This window comes from Mytilus edulis, chromosome 1, assembly GCF_963676685.1.
Source record: "Mytilus edulis chromosome 1, xbMytEdul2.2, whole genome shotgun sequence".
NCBI lineage: Eukaryota > Metazoa > Mollusca > Bivalvia > Mytilida > Mytilidae > Mytilus > Mytilus edulis.
In genome coordinates this window covers 14,071,086-14,094,886 of record NC_092344.1, presented here as the reverse complement: position 1 = coordinate 14,094,886, position 23,801 = coordinate 14,071,086, and the positions used below count along the sequence as shown (strand labels likewise).

Sequence of the window (23,801 nt, the reverse complement as noted above, 5' to 3'; positions counted from 1 at the left end):
ATCAACTTAAAGAGGAAATGAGTATATATTATAAGATTTAAAACACAGCATGGAAAATGCAGTATTGTGAAGACTAGTATGCTTTAGTATTATAAGTTGTTAGATATGTCAATAAATGAGAAAGCATGTGTATCATTTTCTTCTTCTGCAATTATTGTCTAGTAATATTTTTGGTCTATGACTTTTGTCGGGGCTCGATACCTGTACATCCGACTATCAGATGTTTGGCTTCGTGTTTTTCGGACGTATCAAATGTTAATAGTGTTATTTTACATTTTGTGTACTCTCATAAATTTATTTCACTTTATTTGCAACTAATTCACCTTGAAGATTGGAATCTTGCTTTCGTCCTATTCAACAGAAACATTGGTTTGTTTCTTTCTTTTTCAGGAATTGTATCAAATATTTAAATTCATTGACTCCATAATATTTAGGTCAGAAAAATATCTATATTATCATTCTAATAAAATAAGTGTGTTACATCTGGTTCCAAACTGAATAATCAAAATACAATTATTTTCTTGTACTTGTTCTTTTTATCTAATATAACTCAATAGATACAACCTAGTCAATGGTTTATAATTGTCTCACATTTTGTTTAATTTCAAAAAGGTTTGTATAGATACAAAGTTGTAACATACATCTTGACATACATTTTGACAACGTAAGAATATTATACGTATCACTTGTTTTTCCAATTAAAATACTTTACTTCTAAATATGATGGCTCTCCATGCCTTTGTTTTTTAGGCGTTTTTGCGAAATCTGTTTTTTTCAGTTTGAGTTGATACCTAGATGTGTATCCTATTAATGGATTGACGACATTTTCAAAACTGCTCATCCCTCTATTTTATGACATTCCATATAAAACTAATCTTACAATGCAAATTAAAGAGATGTCTGAACGACATATAACTTGATAGGTTTGCACATTTATGAATTTTACCATAGAATTTATTGCACAGTGTAACCACAGTATAAAAGGCTACACACGTAGTGCAAAAACCATCATTAATAGAAGAGCATATATATATATTGTTCGTGTCATTTTGCCCCATAACATTAACACTTTCGTCCGAATGTATTTGTTTTACGCTTTGAATCAATTTTCACGTTATCTGGCTCTGTCTCTAAAACCACTTTTAACACATTACTACCAAGGCAGTGTTCACAAATTGATATGGGTGCCGTTTATATCATATTTCATCATCAATACATGTATACAATCAAATAAAGGCAGTAGATTCAATGAAAGGTGTTCAATTTGTGCTTACATTTTTTAATATTACAGTCTCGTTTTCACTTCCTAGTGTTTATAGGTTTTATAATAGTTGATAAGATCATGTTTTCTTAAAGGTCATCGAAACAAAACGCAACAGTTGTCCCTTTCTCTGTGTCTTCTGTACTATTATTTGTCTGTATGTCGGTTTTTATTCAGCCATGGCGTTGTAAATTAAGTTTTAATCTATGAGTTTGACTCTCCTTCTGGTATCTTTCGTCCGTCTTTCATATCATTTTGCCGAGGAGAAATCTGTATAAAAATTATAGTTATTCTTTTACATATTATATTAAATGCAATAATTTGAATTTGACCTATCAGAAAAAAATCCACAGATTATGCGAAGCCCTGGATTTTTATCCAACGATTTACAATTTTTTACGATGAATTGTTTAAAATTTGAGCTTTATTTACCAGTCTTGTGTAGACGAAACGCGCGTCCGGAGAACAAAATTATGCGTGGTGTGAATCAGATGTGTATACTTAAAAATTCTAAAGATCTTTTAGAGTAAATACAATCTAACTCTCTTTCATCTTGTGATAGTATCAAAACATTTGACTTTTTACACTTTATACAAGTATTCCACATTCCAAACTAAAGGACATATTGAAAGATTTGGTATTGCTTTGTTTCATTAAAAAGAATGGTAAAAGAAGATACAAGTATCTTGTCTTAGGAAAGGATAAATCCTACTTTGTAAAGGATCACTCTGATTCACACAAAATATTCTCTGAAACTGACATTATCAAGATGCTTGATTTCTTGATTGACAACATATTCGATACGTTCGGAGGACTTGTTTTTTAAACAGACGATCGGCATTCCAATGGGAACGAATTATGCTCCTCTTTTTGCCGACTTGTTTCTTTATTACTATGAGGCTGACTTCACACAGGACCTACTTAGGAAGAAAGACAAGAAGTTAACAATATCCTTTAACTCTACTTTCCGCTATATAGGGATGTTCTTTCACTAAATAATTCAACATTTAGTGACTATGTTCAACTCATATATCTCATTGAACTAGAGATAAAAGATACAACAGATACAGTTAAGTCAGCCTCATATCTTGACTTAAATCTAGAAATTGACAATGAGGGTCGATTGAAAACAAATCTTTACGACAAAAGAGATGATTTCAGCTTTTCATTTCTAAGTAGCAACATTCCAGCAGCACCTACATACGGTGTATATATCTCCCAATTGATACGATATTCCCGTGCCTGCATTTCCTATCATGATTTTCTTGATAGAGGGTTGTTGCTCATAAGGAAGCTATTAAATCAAGAGTTCCAAATGGTTGAAATCATCGCCATCACGAGTTGGTTGACCGTTATGGAATAACCGTTTCACAAATGATATCGGATATGTACGTCTTAACTGCAATCCCCTTCCCTTTCATAAATGTGACCTACCGAATTAGACTATTTACCGGATTTGTTATCTTATAAACAACACGACGGGTACCACATATGGAGCAGGATGTGCTTACCCTTCTGGAGCACCTGAGATCACCACTAGTTTTTGGCATGATTCGTGTTGTTTATTCTTTAGTTTTCTATGTTGTGTCATGTGTACTATTGTTTGTATGTTTGTCCTTTTCATGTTTAGCCATGGCGTTGTCAGTTTATTTTCGATTTATGAGTTTGACTGTCCCTCTGGTATCTTTCGTCCCTCTTTTACGAGGTTTCATATATCACAGATAAATTACAAAAGTATTTAAAAACTTTCAACCTCCTCAAGCGAATTTCACCTTAGTGCGTTTGACTTCATCTTCTTGTCTGCCTTTTGGTCATATAGAGCATTCATATATCCTTGGCTTTTAAATATTTGGGTTTGAACGTTCCTGGTGAAGATATTTTTTAGTAAAATGTAGAAATATGATAGACTTAATGTAACAAGAATAATCTGCCAGTTCCTTAATATTTTGTCATTTCCTAAACACTGTCACTTGAGCTGGGGAAATCAGGCAGATATCGATGGTTAAGGAAAAGTGCATGCTTCCGATTACCGTGTCTACCACACGTGCTTCTAAAATAACTTTCATCAGGTATTTTGTAGAAAAATAGCATATGATTAACACTATTTATTTCTTACAGTGAAATTGATCTAATTATTTAATCTATCTAGACGTTTATATTTATCTGAATGAAAGTGATCCTCGAATGCACAGGATTAACTTTGTAGAATTCGAAAGTGTCGATAGGGATTCATGTGCTGTTTAAAACAGAGCTGTCAATAACTAATTCCATTACTGAGCCGCTTACATATTCAAATTTTCATGTTTCTTATATACATTCAAGAATTGTACTGCTTTAACTATTTATGTCAGCGGACAACAATAGTTTTGTAACGTAGGTAAGACAGTTTACTTGCAACACTTGGATCTTTGATTGATTTATTGGTAATCGTTTTAGCATAACTTTTGGATCATTGAAGATAGATACTGCATGAGAGTCCTTAAATACACATTTGATTTTACTCGAATCTGGGTCAAAACTCTCAGGGATTTCCCTCATTCCGATTTTTTTTTATATCTTTTCTCATTCACTAGTGTCCTCCGTCTAATGTATTTTTTATATCATCTATATGTATTTTATTTAAAAAAAAAGAAGAGAATTCTACTCTATTTTTCTTCTTATTAGGCAAAAGGTTATAGTTATAAAAAGTTATAGTATGCAACTTCTTTACGATGTTGTAAATATCAGCAGATGAGACCATGGTTGTCGATGTTGTTCTTTACTTCTTATGATCTGTCTGAAAACTCAAAACATATGCGATTTATACTATAATCATTCATTTTTTTCATACTATGTAATGCCACGAAAACCCTCAAAATGACTAATGTAAACAATTCAAACCAGAAAACTCGTTTGTTGGCACCAAATCCCCTCTCCTAGAACATGCGTGTAACAGTACATCACCAGAACTCGAGCAAAATATAAAATCAGTTGAAAAGTGCTTTAATCATCGGATCGATAAAAAGGAGAAAAACGTATAAGAAAAATTTATCGGATGTGGCAAAATATGTATAATCCGCGAAAGAAAAAAAACAAGTACAGATATGAGATGACTCGCAGTTACTGACGGATTGTCCAAAACCAAAGACAACTAATAAAAAAATACTGTTTCTACCACTTAAACATCAATAAGTATAAATCCAACATTCGATATATTTGGTGTAATGACGTTATTCTCTGTCAGAGAAAACATGACCTTGCTTTATGATAGTTGTTTTATTGCAAATCGTACCATATTTCTTGACTATACCATGATTTCAACATATATAGTACTAGTGATTCATACTGATGGGGGATGGTCTGTCTGTTCTTTCAATCGTTTTTTGTACAGATTTTTTATTTGCAACTTCACCTCAACTGTTTGACAAAACTTTGTAAAACTTTCACAGAATCTTTCCGACATAATGTACTAATGAAATTGAGAATGAAAATGGGGAATGTGTCAAAGAGACAACAACCCGACCAAATAAAAAACAACAGCAGAGGGTCACCAATGCGCATTTTTCTTTCATTTCTTTGTCTTGCTGAATTTTGTAGTTTATTTTGACACGAACTTTGATATATGCAAACTATACTACACATTATATTATATTTATCCTCCTTAACAACTCATTATTTGATGAAACTTTTACAGAATCTTTGCCATATCATGCCAATGTGCACCTACTATATTGCTGTGTTTTTAGTCTGAGTTATTGTTTTTACTTTCATTTATATGTGTCACAGTAATTTTTAATGCATTTAATGACAATTAACTGTAAACCAAATGAAAACCGTTACATATACAGATTAATGAAAACAACGTTAAGGAGCAGAAATGCTGACGTTTTGGTTCCGTTATATACCTTTTATATATATGAAACAAAAATGAAGGTGAAAATATAAACGCTTTATTCATTTAAAAATGGAATTAAAGTCCTTTTTAGTGCTTAAGTTTGAGTGAAGTTATGTCGATAAATTTCTCATTCTGATTCTGCATTTCCGAGATATTCGTTCAGAACTATATCTTTTCCATACATTAGTGAGTAGACTGCTGGAATCATGACTTTAATGATTGTAATTGCTCTGATAGATTGTCTGTTCAGTATTCTTATTGTAGGCGGTAATGATGTACGTTTAATCAAAGTCTCTTTATTTTGTTTTAGAGTCAATTATTTGAAAAGAAGGTGCACTCTTCTGGGAAAAAATTGTAATTAGTTTTAAAACCGTGTTCACCGATAAATTTAATTCGGTTACGCATATAAATAAATCTAAAAATAGATACAATCAAGAGAAATTGTTATTACTTGAACTATATCAAGTGTTTGCCCACAACAAAGCTGTCGATTCCTTAAAGGGGCACTAGTTACATGTACGAGATATAATGTAAAATATGATATTTTTGGCTGGGATCAAAGAATCATTGATGAAAGTGAAATAGTGAAATATCAACTCGCTTTTAGCAGTAAGTTTGTTTGCATTTTGTCAAAATAAGCTAAGCCACATTGATGATGAATAGTCACTCGCAAGTGAATAATTCGACCTCATTGAATCCGTATTTATGTAAACTTCAATTTGACCCCTTCGACAGGTAACGCATGAATTGTGCGTGTTTATTGAATGTCAACATTGAAAGGGAAACAAATGTAACAAATCATTTGATTGACTGCTTCGATCAACAAAAAAATCAGTCGTATACTGTTAAAAACGATGATTAACATATATTTTGATTCTTTATATAGAATTAAACAGAAAAAGATACTTTGTGGTTTATTTTGACATGAAATTTGACATATCTGCAAAATTATACTACCCATTGTATTATGTTTCTCCTCCTAAAAAGCTCATAATTTTTGTGTATCTAAGAGTATATTTCTGTTTTTATTGCTCATGTAACCATTGGAGGTCTTCGACGATCAAACTTGATAGTTAATAAGATGGTGTCTAAACTAAAATACACATAACAAAGCTACATCTTATCGAGTCCATGCCCTGTAAATTGTTTATTTCAGACTTTTTATAATTTAGATAAATGTTTTACGTTGTTATGAATCGAATATGAAATGTGAGTAAAATCGGTGAACATGAATTCGACAGCTAGTATCCCTTTCAAGGTTCGTATTAATTTATGATGATTGAAATTAGTTAAAATTAAACAAGAGAAATAAGGCCGAGTTCCCTTGATTTTACTCAACACAAGAGTCAGATTCAAACAGTCTTTATATCTTTTAAAAAAAAAAAACAGAGTGTGTCCTTAAAGGTCCTAACGCTAAAACGACCGATTTCTAAACAGATCATCAAAAAGTAAACGCCTGACGATAGCACCACATCTTTTTTTTTTAAACAATTTTGAGAGATGTGTGGCTGATTTTCAGTACTTCCTGAGTATTTCTTCAAATGACATCGTTAAATAAAACAAATGTTAAACTATGTATTGTCATTGGATAAGTGAATTTCCGTTTTAAATTTTCCTTGTAGTTCGGTATATTTGTTATTTTACTTTGATAAACGTCTCTTCTTTCTTTTTTAAATTAAACAAAAACATTTAAATTTTGCAATTTCGTTTAATGCAAATACTTTTACACACAAATACTGCATGGATTTGACTAATAAGATTACCATAAATAAAGGTCTTTTAGATTTTTAAATTGAAAGACTCGAAGAATATGATAACATTTTGCCAATGAGTTGTGTACATTATTACAGTAACTTTTTAGATTTGTGACATACCTAATTTAGAATTTTTCACCGTTAGGCTGTTCTGACAGATATTCTTTTTCCGCTGATCTTTTAAGATAAAACATTCGTTCGCGCGACGTTAAACCACTTGGTCGTAGTTTACATAATATTGCAATTGCTTAACCAAGACAAGAGATTTAATCAGCACTGATACCAAAAGATCAAAAATTTATGACTTTAAAAGTTTTCTTAGTTGTTGCGTTCACTCAGATGTTGATGAAAACAAGTTACTGTCACAGTAAGATCGATCTTCTGCCACTTCCAATAAACTATATTTTTTTTCATTTCCATAGGTAACTTTTTTTCTTAATTGTGACAAAACGTCTTTTCTTGAAAGAAAAGGTAATATAAGACAGTTTTGCTTATACAGTTCTATCTATAAAGTACATTAGGCATTCAAACTTTCAACTTGACATATTGAACTAAAAATGTATTACTTTTGAAAGTCTATATTTCCTGAACAAAGAATAAAATGGACGTGTTTTGACTTTTGCTCTTTTATATTGCAATTGTATTAGGTTATAAATTAGTTAAATTATATTGTTGTTTTCAATTACTGACAAAGTTACAATAACGTTGAAGTGAGAACCAACAATTAAAACATCATTCGTGCTATTTTGCTAAGTTTATAGTAAGCACTGGTATCTATATTCACAATTCTAGACATTGCACGGCAACCATCATGCGATGGCACGATTCTTGTTGTATTTTATTGTCTGCGTTCTGTAGACAGTACACGTAAGCTCTCATGCAATCCATTAATGATTATGTCTGGCCTTATAATTATGGTCTGTCCTTATCCTTTTTTTCTAATAAATCAAACATAAAAGCACAACGCAATACTTTTGTTTCTGATTCGTACATTAGTAAAACAAAAACAAGTTATAAAGATACAAAAATAAAATAATATATGAACAAGTTGTATATATATATACCTGACACAAACAAAAAAGCAGAAATGTCAATCAAAATTGAATTGTTTTGTGGGTTTGAAGCATTTGTTTTTGATGCAGTCGATGTAGTTTCTTATTCTTTACGTTTGACCTTGATTATGCGAAACTATGGCTTGGGCGTTGTCGCTTATCTGTAATGGTGTGTTCTCCGATTGCACGTCAGTTCAAAAAATACAGTGATCCACCACTTTTCGCGTTTAGCAAAATTGTGAGTTTTATTCAAATGTAGTTTTTCTTATTTAATATGTTTATGATAAATAAAATTTAAAAAGAAATGATATTTGTTATGATTGTTATTATATCATGTATTCAAGTGTCGTGGTTTTGGAAATTTTACTTCGTTTTCTGTATACGAGTGCTTTTCAAAGAAGTCCTTCCCTAGTGTTATGCTGTTGTATTAGCAACTCGTCATTACATTTTCAATAAAATCATATGGATATTCTCTTTCGTCATGCTACAGTGTAATTTCTGTGTAAGAATAATAAATGTTCGTATTTACATTTATTGCAATGTTTTTCTAAACAGAGACTTAAAGCACTTTTTGACCATTCAAAAGGATGGTTACTAGTAAACGTTTGTGTCCCATTTAACTATTAATGCTATTTATGTTAAAATTACTGACAATTACAAAAGGTTCTGGCAAATGCAAGTGACAAATTCTCATAAATATTCAATGGATCAAGATTCTCCTTTGCCATGCAAAATCGGAAGACAATGTAAGCTAGGAGATGACATTGTAGGAAATTATTAACAGTACGTCTGTCTGAAAATAACTAAAGCTGTCCATATTTTTACATCAATTTATGTATACAGTTTTGTACTGTTTGTTTTACAAATCTATTATTTATACTTCTAGTAAACACAGTATTAATTTAAAGTAGTACTTCGGTAAAAAGACTTTGTATAAACATCAATTTGACTGCTGTTTAGAGAGAGCAATTCACAGCAATTATGGCATTAGGAAATATGACGATGCAAATATGTGTTTATTTATCAGAAAACATAAGACTTTATTCATTCCTATACAATTTACTTAGGTAATAAGACAGTACTTACCTTACCATAATTGTTCACTAGCCGCCATTTGAACCTTTGGCTGTAGAAACCATTTATAAAATTTCATCATCGGTATCAATTTTCCCATTATGAATTGTTAGTATAAAGGTGGAATTATATTTCATAGGTGAATAGTTGAAGGAAACGTTCGTGTTTTGACAATAATTGTATATAAATTGGAGTTTGGATTTGCATGAAAAAAAAGGGATGAAGTCACATTGAAAACCACAACAACCAGTTTCTCAAAATACTGTGCTCACAAATTTAACTCCTGAAAATATCATTCAAGTATCAATTGAATTCGATCGTCTAGGTGCAAATTTACGTTGATGATTTTTGTCAAGATTCTCTGCTCGTAGTCCTGTTTAATGAGTTTACTTTGTAGAAACAACTTTACAGTTTTTTGGTATTTAGTAAAGGTTTGTATTTAGTTTTGGATTTCAAATATTTTGGAGAGACATTTGTTGTCGAAGTGAGCCTCTTTTGCAGTAAAATTTGTACCGTAAATGGTATAACTTCCACTTGGTCGATACATCTCCTCGATATATGAACGTCCTCTATAGTATCACCAGCCCTGTATACAGTACTTTAGTACTGGCCTAAACATACGGATATTATTATTTTGTAAAAGCTATTATAACGTCTTTGAAATTATTGTAAAAGTAAGCAATGTATAGCTCTGATTTGTGTCCGTCTTTAGTTAACTGTGGTCTTTTTTGTGTGTTTTGTCTTTTCAGCTCTTTAACGTTAGCATTAGTATAGGCAGGCAGATAGGTGCAATATATGAAGGAATTGTGCATATATCTTTTTATTTCAAAAATTCTATCCACCTGCCTGCTATCAAACGCACCGTACAAACACCGTGTCTTTCGTTAGGTTGAACAACCTGTCGTAGTTAACTCGGTTGCCTTAAAGTTGTTCTCCTTTTTTACAATTGCATTTCTAGGCTTTATATTCCTACTATTTTGAACAATTTACACATATTTGAATGTCAGCGATTTTCAAGCACTTTGTCGAAATCAAGATCAATAAACTAAAACCACGATAATTAAAAAAAATTACATGTTATATGGTTGTCGTTTGTTTATGTAATATATACGTGTTTCTCGTTTCTCGTTTTGTTTATATAGATTAGACCGTTGGTTTTCCCGTTTGAATGATTTTACACTAGTAATTTTGGGGCCCTTTATAGCTTGTTGTTCGGTGTGAGCTAAGGCTCCGTGTTGAAGGCCGTATTTTAACCTATAATGGTTTACTTTTTAAATTGTTATTTGTATGGAGAGTTGTCTCATTGGCACTCACACCACATCTTCCTATATCTATATTATGTTTTAAAACTTTTCCTTATAAATATACTAAGGGTCAATAGAAACGCAACCCTTACACGTATTTTCAAGCTTATAAAAATTAAAACCGACATTTCTATTTCGGAAATTGACCAATCGTTTTATGGTTTCTTTTTTTCAATGATATGGACTACGAATTCAACAAATTAAAAGAGGCTTTTTTCAATTTTCAGATTAGAAACGCATAAACGTTTTTATCAAATACTTGAATTTACACTTTGGATGAAAAATTCCTACAATAGGAAACCCTGTAGTAAATGTTATCGCCAAGTAATTAAGATAAACAATTTACCTTTGCATTTGGTCAGGGACATAAAAACAATACATGCACATGTCTCTGGTTTGGTGTAGTATGGTGACATTTAGAATGAATTGTTTTGGCTTTAGCACCGATGCTTATACGACTGATTGTAAAATTGTGAAGTAAAAAAAGTGTCGATACGTGACGTGACCATGCTCTTAATAAAACTTGTACATAAATGCACGGCAAGAAGAAAATTGGATTCAAAAGGGCTTAGATTATGCTGTGTTGTGTTCCGATTGGTATTCTGTATATAACCATTTCCTTTAAATTGTTTCACAGTTTAAAGCATCACCGCACTTAATGCTCGAAAGACAAATGATTGAATACTTGTGGTGGTTTGTCACGACTTCTTAATAAGTTGTACATGTATTATCAATGTAATGTCAACGAAGCCTTAGAAAATTAAGACATGCCTGACTTAATGTATCACAATACACGAAATATAATTATATTGTTATTCCTACTAACAACAAATTTCCAAATAATTTTAAAAATATTCCGTAGAGATTGTGCACGTTAGATGTAATGATTCAGTGAGATGTTGAAAGATATATTTTTATTTTGCGCATGCTCTTCCGTGTCCTTAATGTACTAGTATTTGTTACCGCTGTAGGCGTACTCATTTGCGTTTAATTCTAGGGAAACATGGTTAATTTATAATTTATAAAATTTTTATTATGAAATAGCTTTTAGTATAGTGAGTGTTCTTAGACCAGAGTCAGTACATTGTGTGTTTTTGTTTTTTGATAGTTGTTTTGTACACAGTATCAGTCTGTTGGGACAAGTCCATTCTAATTGAGATTTTTCTACTGTAATGCTGTCCTGCTACACCACTGTCGCAGATTAATGGAAGTTTGACAGCTCACAAACATGTTAACCCCACCACATTATGCATATGCATGTCCTATGAGCCTGACGTATAGTTCTTGTCGATGGTTGCCATCTGTCATCAAATCGCTCAATATTATTGGTTTGAATCAAGCCGTAGGTCTCGGATGTATCGTAATTTGTTATCAGATTTCCTTCAAAGCTTACTCTACTGGTACCGACTTGCTATATACCGTGGTATGTGTCTGTGTACAACATTTTCTCTTTATCATATTATATTTTTAGCTCACCGGGCCCGAAGGGCCAAGTGAGATTTTCTCATCACTTTGCGTCCGTCGTCCGTCGTCGTCGTCGTCGTCGTCCGGCGTCGTCTGTTAACTTTTACAAAAATCTTCTCCTCTGAGACTACAGAGCCAAATTAAACCAAACTTGGCAACAATTATTGTTGAGGTATTCAGTTTTAAAATGTGTCCGGTAACCTGGCCAACCAACCAAAATGGCCGCCATGGCTAAAAATAGAACATAAGGGTAAAATGCAGTTTTTGGCTTAAAACTCAAAAACCATAGCATTTAGAGCAAATCTTACATGAGGTAAATTGTTTATCAGGTCAAGATCTATCTGCCCTGAAATTTTCAGATGACTCAAACAACCTGTTGTTGGGTTGCTGCCCCAGAATTGGTAGTTGTACGGAAATTTTACTGTTTTTGGTTATTATCTTGAATATTATTATAGATAGAGATAAACTGTAAACTGCAATAATGTTTAGCAAAGTAATATTTACAAATAAGTCAACATGACCGAAATGGTCAGTTGACCCCTTTAGGAGTTATTGCCCTTTATAGTCAATTTTTAACAATTTTTCGTAAATCTTAGTTATCTTTTACAAAAATCTTCTCCTCTGAAACTACTGGGCCAAATTAATCCAAACTTGGCCACAATCATCTTTGGGGTATATAGATGTAAAAAATGTGTCTGGTGATCCGGCCATTCAACCAAGATGGCTGACACGGCTAAAAATAGAACATAGGGGTGAAATGCAGTTTTTGGCTTCTAACTCAAATACCAAAGAATTTAGAGCATATCTGACGGGGTTAAATTGTTTATCAGGTCAAGATATATCTGCCCTGAAATTTTCAGATGGATTAGACAACCGGTTGTTGGGTTGCTGCCCCTGGATTGGTAATTTTAAGGAAATTTTGCCGTTTTTTGTTATTATCTTGAATATTTTTATAGATAGAGATAAACTGTAAACAGCAATAATGTACAGCAAAGTAAGACCTAAAATTAAGTCAACTGACCAAAATGGTCAATTGAGCCCCTAAGGAGTTATTGTATTTTATAGTCAATTTTTAACAATTTTCATAAAATTTGTAAATTTGTACTAACATTTTCATCATAGATAGAGATTATTGTAAGCAGCAAGAATGTTCAGTAAATTAAGATGTAAAAACACATCACCATCATGAAAACACAATTTTGTCATGAATCCACCTGCTTCCTTTGTTTAATATTCACATAGACCAAGGTGAGCGACACAGGCTCTTAAGAGCCTCTAGTTTTATTTTTGTCTTTTTTGTTGTGACAAAGGTATTCCAAGAATAAATTCTGCCGTGATCCAAAAGTTGTTTTGCACAAAATGCATGATATTACAAAGGATTAACTTCAATATTAGATATTCTTGCTATATAAATGTATTTCTATTGGATATTGTCCTTTGGCCTTGACGCAATGTTTACCGTTTTTTAATAGTGCGATGATGCTTAAACAATACTAATGACACTATAGCATTGTTAAAATAGAGTTATGTTATTTTTGTAACACATCAAAGACATGATTTAAATTGAATTCTTACATATAATTCATAACCAATCGGTAGCAATCGTGTGCGAAAGATCATTATGTTTTCATACGTACGGAGGAGAAAAAATATATGATTTGATTTGAATGTTCTTCAATATGTTATTGTTGTCCTCATGATATACGATTTAAAAAATACAACAGTACCATGTTCAGGAAGAGTTTACAAAAAGGGCGAAAGATACCAGGGAGACATTCAAACTCATAGATCGAAAATAAACTGACAACGCCATGGCTATAAAGAAAAAAGACAAACAGACAGATAAAAGAACACAAGACACCACCTACAAAACTAGACTAAGCAACACGAATCCCACCCAAAACTTGGTGTGATTTCGGGTGCTCCGGAAAGGTAAGCAGATCCTGCTTCACATGTGGCGCCCGTCGAGTTGCTCATGTTATTAGAAACTCGATCATTAGTCGTATTCGATAGGTCACATTCGTGAAAAGTGAACGGGATTGTGGTTACGACTACACTGTACTGGTTTTTCTCATTATTGAATGTCATACGGTTGCCTATAATTAGAATTGAAAATGTAAACGAGAAATATGTCAAGGAGACAACAAACCAACCAACGAGCAGAAAACAGTTCAATGCCACCAATAGGTCTTCAACACAGCGAGAAAATACCGCAACCGCAGGTAGGCTTTATCTGGGCCCTTATCAATAATGAATACATTTAATAGTTGTTCTTACATCCACTTTATTTTAACTTGGCTGAATATTTGTTTATTTGGCGATTATACCACATATCCTTATCTTCATGTTTACAAACAATATTCAATATTAAATAAACAGTTAAGAATTCAGTCTTGACAAACAACTGAGAAAGGTTTTGATCCTTTTTCAAAATTCAAAATTTTATTCAAATGAATGTATCGTTTCCTTTCTCCCTTTTTGTTGGCATTGCTTGGGTTTTTTAATAAGACAGACATGTTTTCATTTCTAATATTTTCCAATTATGTGATTTCCAGGCTTTGTCCCTTAGAAAGTGAACATGGTAATGTCCGTGATATTACATAAACTGAAAATGATTATTACTTTATTCATGTTTGTAATTACTATAAAACATGTTTTTAAAAAGAACATAAAAGGTAAATGCTGATGTTTATTCCCAATCAGCGTTAATTAACAGTCTTCTATTCAAATTACTTTCCTGGAACAAGTTAAAAAAAACTTTATAGTCCTTATTTAAAATAATTATAATTGTTCCATCTCGTTTGTACAATGAACGATAATAAATACTAAAAATCCGGTATTTTGATGCATTACAAATTAGTATCATCAAAATACAACATAACAGAACATAATAAACTATTCATTTCATGAATTGATTAATTGATTGATTAATTAATTTCATCACCTAATTGATTGATTGATTTATTAATTTATTTCACCATACAAGGGGTGTGGTGTTAGGAGAATCTATATTAAAGGGGTTTTATTTATTTAATTTTCAATAAAAATTTAAGTTAATGTTTAAAATGTCCCTTGCTAAAAACAATATCTCATCTTACATATAAATTTCACCAGACTCATATAACAATTATCAAAGGTAAAAGAATTATAATTTAATACGCCAACGCGCGTTTCGTCTACATAAAACTCAGCGGTGACGCTCATATCAAAATAGCTAAAAAGCCAAACAAGTACAAAGTTGAAAATCATTGAGGACCTTAAATTCCTAAAAGTTGTGCCAAATACGGCTAAGGTAATCTATTCCTGGGATAATAAAATCCTCAATTTTTCGAAGTTCAAAAGTTTTGTAACAGGAAATTTATAGAAATGACCATATAATTAGTATTCATGTCAACACCGAAGTGCTGACTACTGGGTTAGTGATACCCTTGGAGACGAAACGTCAACCAGCAGTAGCATCGATCCAGTGGTGTAAACAGTTAGGTAGATTCAGATTCAATAGTTTATTAAAGTATCAACACATACAACATGATTAAAACAAGATACAGTTATAAAATTAAATATACAGCAAACATATATAAAACAATTAGATATATGTATGTGCCATTCTTAAAAGAATTATGAGAGACTATTAAAATACATATAATACTTATTCATTTTATAAAATACTACAAATACAGTAGTAAATGATATAAAATACTGTATCGTCTTGTTAAAATGCTATTGTAGGTTTTGGCAACAATATTATAAATATTGGTATAAAAAGAACTTATAATTCTTTTTTTATCAGACAAGTTTAAAAACATATCATTATGACACAATATATCAATAAAAAGAGCATGTCTTAGATCTTCATACAACAGACAATTTCAAAGTACATGTTTTTCATCCTCTAAAATATTGCAGTTAAAACAGACTCTTTCGTCTAGATTTTTGTCTTCATATCAACAGTTTCAATTTTTAATGGTGTTACACCACATCTAAACTTTGAAAAAGCACTGCGATGGTGCAGTGGCATTTTCTGTAGCAAGGTATCAGGATTATAATTTAATACGCCAGACGCGCGTGTCGTCTACATAAGACTCATCAGTGACGCTCAGATCAAAATATTTTAAAAGCTAAACAAGTAAAAGCTACAAGGATATCTCAACTGGTACCAGATACCGGAAAAATTATATTATTTCGACAATTCTAAAGTTAACGTGTTATAAAATTCATTCAACAATATTACTTTTGATTTAGTTATCACAATTTTATAAATAAAACGTATAATAGTCATTGTATACATGCAAAGTTTACAAGACAGCTGTAAAAGAGAGACAAAATATACCAAAGTCCAAATCAAACTAGCAAGTTAAAAAAGATAAACCGACAACGCATTGTAAAAAATGAAAAAGTACTAAAAGACAAACAACAAGATAGAAACACAACATACAAAACTAAAGACTCAGTAACACGAACCCCATCAAAAAACGGGGATGCTTTCGTGTGCATTGGAGGGGTTAGCAAATCCTGCTTTACAGGTGACACTCGTCATGTTGTTCGTGGGAGTTCAAATACAGAAATAAGTATAGTTCGATAGGACACATTCGAAAGGTCAAATGTATTAATGTTTTTGAATTTTTTACCAATGTGGTAATTAATAATGTTTATAAATCTAATTGTCAAATTTTAAGATATCTTATCTCATGACCTAATTATTAGAATTGGTGCCAAGGTTCAACATGCTAACTGTATTTAAATATTCTTTACCAAATTCAAAGGCACTTCTTAATTCTTTCTATAAATTTATCAACGATAAATTGAATTTGCCTAGAATTAATCTAGATATCAACTATTATGTTTTCATTTTAGACATGAATTGAGTATTCAAAAACACTTCGTGATCATTTATTATTTTCATAAAAAGAAACATTCCTTTGTTGGTAAATATCAGCACTTATGGTAACTAATAGTCGATTTCATACAAGCGTATAAATTGTAATTACTGAGCCGTATTTGGTACAACTTTTTAGATTTGTGGATCCTCAATGTTCTTCAACTTTGTACTTGTTTGGCTTTATAACTATTTTGATATGAGCGTCACTGATGAGTCATATATGAACGAAACGCGCGTCTGGCGTACTAAATCATAATCCAGGTACCTTTGATAACTATTCAAGGTCGTATTTGAAACAAACAATTTCATAAGGGTAAGTTTCAAAATTAGTTTTAAATAGTAATCTCCAATATTTAAAAACAGTATTAAATTATTTCTGTTTTCTTTACATATTATTTAATCATCCAAATTTCATTATGAAATAGTAAATTGAATATTTCATATTTTTTGACGACTTCGTCTTTTTTCAACATCATGTTTATGAACGCATTGTTATTTTGAGTCTTAACTAAAGATAAAACATTTGTTAGTTATGAACGAGTTTGCATAACTTATGATCAATTTTAGTCGTAAGATGTCTTTGTGAAAGGAAAACCTGTTCCCTATTTTTACAAGCCTAACTGTTTGCTAACTTTACCGGCATTGCTATTTGATACTTAGTTCTTCATATCAATTGCTTACTTTACTGGCATTGATGTTTTCAAACTAAACCCGCCTTACCAATTGCTAATTTGACTGGCATTGCTGTTTGCTTACTTAACTCGCCTTTCCAATTGTTCATTTGACTAACATTGTTGTTTGTTAACTTAACTCGCCTCACCAGTTGCTATCTTTACTGGTATTGATGTTTTCTAACTTAACTAGCCAAAACAATTGTTAATTTGACTGGACCTTGATATTGATTATATTGAGCAATCAATTTGACTTATTTTATCTATTCTTTTCAAGTGGATTGAAACTTTGCTTTATTTAAAATTTACAAGACAACTTAAAGTTGATATCAGATATAAATACAACGACATCGGCAATATAAAAATAAGTTTCAGTATGAAATGAAACATGCCAACGAATTTGCCAAAAAAAAAGGAATATAAAAGGTGACCGATTGAATTTGAATAACCTCATTTAAAAGAGGGAAATCGTGGGAAGCAATAATATTTAAAAGTATAAAAACCAGATTAATTAGACATAACTACCCGAACATCCTGAGGTCAACGAGTTCCAAGCTTGACTATGTATTTGTTACAATAACCTGAAAATATGAATTAGAATATGTCATATGTGGAATATTCTGCGGTTGCATGTTACTATCATTGAATATAATTGGAAAGCTAAATGCATTTTCGTAATCTGTTTAACCATGTCAAAAGTCTCTTCTTAGAAGAATATATTTCACTTTAACGTATGTTTAATATTATTCCTATGCGATTAGTGACTTTGAAGATCGGTACAAGATAGGATTAAACGGTTTAATTTGCTGAATCATTTATAGCTAACAAAATGAAAAGAGAGACTTCCGTGACTGAGTCTTGAGACACATTCATTAAAATAAGTCTTGTTCATATATTGCAAATTAAATAGTAGAAGATTCAATTAGGGTTTCATGTTCATGCTTAGGCTAGCAATGGGTTATAATGTACAATTTTATTTGTAATGGTTTAAATTTATATATTAATTGAAAAAAGGCAACACAACAAATAAAGTATAGGTTAATGACAAATACAATGAAAAGTAGTAATCGTCTTTTCCTGCATTTTGAGGTTCACCAAATGTCAACTGATAAATTAATTTTTACAATATGAACCTTAAAGTTAGCGTTAATACTTGAGGGTATCACCAACACAGTAGCAAGCACTTATGTACTGACATGAATTATCATTGATATGGTCATACTAATAAATTAACTGTTTACAAAATTTTTGAAATTTTGAAATACTTTAGGCGTTTCTATCTCAGGAATAGATAAACTAAGCTGTATTTGACAATTTTGTTTTAGGAATTTTGGTCCTCAATGCTCTTCAACTTCGTACTTTATTTGTCCTTTTTAACTTTTTTTGATTCGAGCGTCATGATGAGTTTTTTATAGAGGAAATGGGCGTCTGGCGTAAATACAAAATTTAATCCAGGTATCTATGATGAGTTAATTAATAGGTATTGGAAACGTAAGTTATCAAATTATGAAGTATGCAAATTATATGGAAATGACATTTTTTTCAAAATGGTACATATACAAATTTACTCGATCTCCATTTGAAACTCTTGAAAGAGAATAAAATAAAGGTTTCAAAGCCATCTATATTGATAGATTGATCAATAGTTTTTGCTTTACGACACCTCATCAGCAAAAATATTATATCATTGTGAACAAAGTGCCGGCTGATTTGCATTTTGCACTTATAGCAATATCAATGTACATTGTATACAATTATGTCTATTTGGTAATCAATAATTTTAAATTTAAAATGCATATATGTATATCATCTTCCCAATATACAGATGGAGGTTTACGTGTTCTGGTTTTATGCAAAAGATCGCCCGTTTTTTCACCTTTCATATTGAGAAATGGTATCCCCTAAAAAGCCCATCGCTTTCTAAATTATAATGGTTTCGAAGAAATGTAGCTTTATACATTATCAATGATGAAATGTCTTCCTTTATCCAAGATAACTTGTATGTTACTTATTTGGTTAAGTGCTGAAATGCTTTATCCCACATCAATTTGTTTGACTATAAATAATGCTACAAAAAATTTACAACAATGAAAATAAAGGATGTGGAGTAAACATTAATGACACAAAACCAGTATATGCACAACAAACATAATACACATTTTATAAAGATAAGGGAGTCGTACCAATATCAATGCTTTTTATGAAAACTATCATTAATATTCAACTTTAAAAAACATGTTACTTGTCTGTCTACGGTAATGCTTCTTTTTTGGACAATACCTATTTCATATTGAAGGATTTTCATTCGAACTTGATCGCACTCTTACGGGTTGCATGTTTTTGCAACTAATGGATAACCAAAAGACTTGATTGTTATACGTTCTTTAAAGAAATACACATAATGTCTTGCAATAATATGCACCATTACATGACACTACTTGACAAACTGATTTTTTTTTTCGCTCTGAAATTGAAAAATAGTGTTATAAGGAAACATTATGATTCTAAGATCAAACTTTGTGTGAATTAATTACATTTTGTGCATGTCTCGTTCATATATGCTGTAACCAAAACTACCCAATGAAATGATAGACAAGTATGAGTTCATTCAATTAGGTTTTGCTATAATATAAAAATTCCAAAATTTAGATATTTTATTCTTGACAATTTTTGCTTTTTCAATATTTTCTTTGACAACATTTTATTAAAAGTTTATTGTTATACATTATCTGTAAAATAGGAAGTTTCATAGGCAAAACCAGTGTTTCTTTCATTCATAGTATGAAAGATTTTATTGAAATTATGTAACAGATGGGCATTTCGTCATACATGCATAAGAAATTGCAAACCTTCAAACTTTTTATACTATATTTTAAATTTTAGTGCAACATCGTTCGATTGAGGAATGCTTTGATTATGTTTTCTATCAGTTTCATTCGAATTGAGATAAAAATGTTGTATTTTAATCCTGACAATACGGTTATTATTAAACTATAATTGTTAAGACAATGATCGTCCTAACCCTGTATGTAATATTTGCCACTGGACGCTAAGTAAACATCAATAAATCAATCAAGAAAATGAACGTAACAACAAAGATAAATACGGAAAATAGTTTTTTGACCTTATTATGTTTATATTACTGTAATTACGCGTGTATTAATATATAAATACCCGTTTCATGAATAACAATTCGAAAAATGGGGATTTGTCCTTTGCTTGCTGTCGTCAATACTTTCAAACCAGCTGTTTTATGACAATCCATGTGTTGAAATTAGAGCTCGTTTTCTGATTCTTTTATTATGTTTAATGAAAATCAATGACAAACAAGATATTGACTTAATTAATCGGGCTGAGAAACGTATAAAATACATTGAACAAAACTTCACTTTCAATAGAGTATTTGCATTATACACGTTTATGGATACGTGCACGGATCGACGTATACGTATCGGGCAGATTTGTATAAAATAATGTTTTAGCCCGACCTCAATTAAAACTAAACATATGTAAAATATGAACCAAATGTTGTTGATATATAGTTAAAACACTAAATATTTATTGTTAGCTCACCTGGCCTAAAAGGCCATGTGAGCTTTTCTCATCACTTGGCGTCCGTCGTCGTCGTCGTCGACGTCGTCGTCGTCGTCGTCGACGTCGTCGTCGTCGTCGTCGTCTGTCGTCGTTAACAATTTTTCAAACATCTTCTCCTCTGAAACTACTGAATGGATTTGAATGAAACTTAACATGATTGTTCCTTAGTATATCCTGCACAAAATGTGCGCTTCGATTTTTGATCCGTCAAAAAACATGGCCGCCGTTACTTAAAATAGAACATAGGGGTCAAATGCAGTTTTTGGCTTATATCTCAAAAACGAAAGCATTTAGAGCAAATCTGACATGGGGTAAAAATGTTCATTAGGTCAAGATCTATCAGCCCTGAAATTTTCAGATGAATCAAACAAACCATTGTTGGGTTGCTGCCACTTAATTGGTAATTTTAAGGAAATTTTGCAGTTTTTGGTCATTATCTTGAATATTATTATAGATAAAGATAAACTGTAAACAGCAAAAAAGATCAGCAAAGTAAGATCTACAAATAAGTTAATATGACCAAAATTGTCAATTGACCCCTTAAGGGGTTATTGTCCTTTAATGACAATTTTTCACAAATTTGTTCATCATATTTGCTAACTTTAAAAAATCTTCTCCTCTGAAACTACTGAATGGATTTGGTTAAAACTTAGCATGATTGTTCCTTAGATTATCCTGCACAAAGTGTGTGCTTTGATTTTTGATCCGTCAAAAAACATGGCCGCCGTTACTTAAAATAGAACATAGGGGTCAAATGCAGTTTTTGGCTTATATCTCAAAAACGAAAGCATTTAGAGCAAATCTGACAGGGATAAAAATGTTCATTAGGTCAAGATCTATCAGCCCTGAAATTTTCAGATGAATCAAACAAACCATTGTTGGGTTGCTGCCACTTAATTGGTAATTTTAAGGAAATTTTGCAGTTTTTGGTCATTATCTTGAATATTATTATAGATAAAGATAAACTGTAAACAGCAAAAAAGATCAGCAAAGTAAGATCTACAAATAAGTTAATATGACCAAAATTGTCAATTGACCCCTTAAGGGGTTATTGTCCTTTAATGACAATTTTTCACAAATTTGTTCATCATATTTGCTAACTTTAAAAAATCTTCTCCTTTGAAACTACTGAATGGATTTGGTTAAAACTTAGCATGATTGTTCCTTAGATTATCCTGCACAAAGTGTGTGCTTTGATTTTTGATCCGTCAAAAAACATGGCCGCCGTTACTTAAAATAGAACATAGGGGTCAAATGCAGTTTTTGGCTTATATCTCAAAAACGAAAGCATTAAGAGCAAATCTGACATTGAGTAAAAATGTTCATTAGGTCAATATCTATCAGCCCTGAAATTTTCAGATGAATCAAACATCCAATTGTTGGGTTGCTGCCACTTAATTGGTAATTTTAAGGAAATTTTGCAGTTTTTGGTCATTATCTTGAATATTATTATAGATAAAGATAAACTGTAAACAGCAAATATGATCAGCAAAGTAAGATCTACAAATAAGTCAAATTGACCAAAATTGTCAATTGACCTCTTTAGGAGTTATTGCCCTTTAAAGACTTTTTTCACAATTTGTTCATCATGTTGACTTACTTTAAAAAATCTTCTCTTATGAAACTGCTGTATCAATTTCAGCCAAACTTAGGCTAAATGAGTTTCAGAGTTTCAGAGTATCTAGTATAAATTTTATATTTCATTTCCTTGTATGTCAAGAAACATAGCTCCTTTGGCTAAAATAGAACATAGGAGAAAATGATTTTTTTTTGCTTTTGAAGAAAATAGGACGATTCAAAGAACATTTAAATAAATTGAAAAGCCAAAATAATCATTGATGAGAGATTAAACCAAAAAAATTCAGGTGAGCGATTCAGGCTCTTGAGAGCCTCTTGTTTTTATTAGACCTGGAACATACATGCTTCGTATTAGATAGCCGTGTGTGATAAGTATATCTTTTTCTTATACAAATATGAAAGGATCAAATCGAGCACACCTTGCTTACAAAAATTTACAGGAACATTTTGTGTAAATAAAAGTTTGTTTATTGCCAGAGGCGAGTTAAGAGGGGACACAAAGGGCCCTGTCCCCCTTATCTACGATTTATTTAAAATTCTCATGGAATTTTATGTTCCGGGTCCCATTTTCAAACTGCTTATAATATCGTAAAATTAAGCGAGATTATCCCTAGTACCTACCTCCCATGTAAAAAAAAATCTGAATCCACCACTGATTGCTACACAAGTTATGTTTTTTGCTTTACTACCCCAGTTAATATTTTAATCTGTTCCTGTACGTGTTAACTCTAAATTCCAGCTATTTAAAGTTATTTCGACACAAGGGTATTGATTGGGGTATGTAGGACTTCATTTTTGTACGCTTTATCTTTAAAAAAAAAAGTGGCTATTCTAGAACATCATTTGTATATTCTACACAATTTTTTTGGAATTAAGTATACTTTTACCTAGTTCTTCATATTTTGCGGCCCCGCTTTCCCTATCAGAACGCATTTAATCATTATTTTTTTAGTTTTTTTACTCGTTTTATTATCTTTCTAATTTGTTTTATCCAACATGTATATTTTCCATGGGCGCGCACCTTTAAATAGCAATCATGCTTCCGCTCCTCGATAATGAGAGACGCTAGAGACAGTACATGGTTTTTCTTATCGTGTTTTACAAAATAAAAATAAAAATGAAATTCAAGTTGCCGGAAAAAGGGGTTGGGTTGTCCACCTCGACAACTGAATTGGACTGAGAGTATCAATCAAGTCCAGCAAACCTTTTCTTCACTTGAAACTGTATTCAGCACCAATTAGGGTAAGTACTTTTAACTTTCATATTGTTAAGTATAATACATATAATACATAAAAA

The 23,801-nt window shown here is 31.5% G+C and overlaps 1 protein-coding gene across 2 annotated transcripts in view; it reads left to right on the top strand.

Moving 5' to 3' along the window:
* The window catches only part of LOC139524656 (mannan-binding lectin serine protease 1-like), a 123,302-nt gene that overhangs the window by 91,957 nt on the left and 7,544 nt on the right, over window positions 1-23,801 (top strand). The gene's annotated exons all lie outside the window — the stretch shown is intronic.